The sequence below is a fragment of the Epinephelus moara genome, chromosome 20 (assembly GCF_006386435.1).
Source record: "Epinephelus moara isolate mb chromosome 20, YSFRI_EMoa_1.0, whole genome shotgun sequence".
NCBI lineage: Eukaryota > Metazoa > Chordata > Actinopteri > Perciformes > Serranidae > Epinephelus > Epinephelus moara.
In genome coordinates, this window is record NC_065525.1 from 9,565,657 (window position 1) to 9,567,184 (window position 1,528).

The following is a 1,528-nucleotide window of genomic DNA, read 5'->3' on the forward strand; positions in this document are numbered from 1 at the left end:
TCTGGGATAGTCATGAAACACATCAGTAATTATCATCTTAAGTATAACATTCATTATTCTGACATGGGCCATTCTCCATAATTACTACCTTTACTTTTGGTACTTTAAGAATATGTGATAGTAATAATTTGTATTGTTGATAAAGTAAAACTTTGAATGCAGCACTTGTAACAGAGTATTAAATTGCTCCTTTTAAAAGATCAGAGTACTTACAGAACTGGTCAATTAGGACAACTTTCATAAAGCAACTCAACTATAAACTTATGAAGTTTAGTTGTTAATCATTGTTGTCCTGTTGTTGTCAGTCAATAAATAACCTCACACCTCTGTTTCTACAGTAAATACATCTGATCACAGGGAAGGTTACATGTTTTGCGCATGCTCAGTCTCGCTCAGAAGAAACTGAGGTGAGCAGGCTAAGCAAGTAAATTGGTTACTAAGATAAAGGAGATAAACGCTTGCTTCAGGGACTTCTACACGGAATTGTATTCCAGTAGAGTAAATGCCTCTGAAGCTGATTTTTCAAACTTTTTTGCCAATCTAAAGGTTCCTCAATTAGACAGTGCATCACAAGATGATATGGATGCTCCAATTTCTAAAACTGATGTCTTGAATGCTATTCAGGCCTTCCCCTCTGGAAAAGCAGCTGGCCCAGACGGCTTTGGCTGTGAATTTTACAAAGCATTCCAAGAAAAAGTTGTCCCTTTCATGTTTAGGATGGTGAATGACTCCATGAGAAATAAGAGGCTCCTCAGCTCATTGTGTGGCTAAAAGATTGGTTAATCATATTTCAGCAAATGATGAAATACTTCACGGTGTGAAGTTTTGTGATGTTGAATATACGTGGATGATTTACTGATCTGTTTATCGGACCCAGTAGTCTCTGTTCCCGACCTCCTGACCTACACTAAATCATTAAGCAGACTGTCAGGATGTCAGTCAACTGGGAAAAATTGTGAGTTTATGCCTTTGAAGAATAATTTGTGTCCTGTATTCTGGAAATCTTTGCCATGAAATTACTCGCTGCCCATATTAACTATCTTGGACTTAAGGTTCCTAGAAACCCCAAATTTTAATTCAAATTAAAAATTGAATTTTTGGGATATGATGGACAAGCTAAGAGCTAATATGAGGAACTGGAGGTTGCTTCCCCTTTCATTAAAGCACCAAAGAGCAGCTGTCGCTCTTCGACTCGGTCCAAGGTCCTGTTTTATGGCATCATTACTTGAGGGCCGAATTCACAAAGAATGAACTGCGGCCGCTGATAGCACCTTGAATTGCACTTCACTTGCAGCCGCAGTTTGCTCCGTCTTAACGTCGTATTCACAAAGGATATTTCGCGAATGATATACCAGTGCGATCATGCCCACAAAGTTTGGCAGCTGAGTGCAGTTTGCCCCTGATTTGCCCCTGATTGCAATAAGCCACACATGGCAAAGTATAAATGCTGGCTTTGTGCCAAGAACACCGTGGCAGAACAATGGCAGACTTTGTTTGGCAAAGTACTGAATACTGTATACCCTCATGT

At 39.4% G+C, this 1,528-nt stretch overlaps 1 protein-coding gene across 3 annotated transcripts in view; it reads left to right on the forward strand.

Annotated features, from left to right (window-relative positions):
• LOC126408236 (histone H2A-like) overlaps positions 1-1,528 on the forward strand; it is a 6,110-nt gene that overhangs the window by 1,250 nt on the left and 3,332 nt on the right. The gene's annotated exons all lie outside the window — the stretch shown is intronic.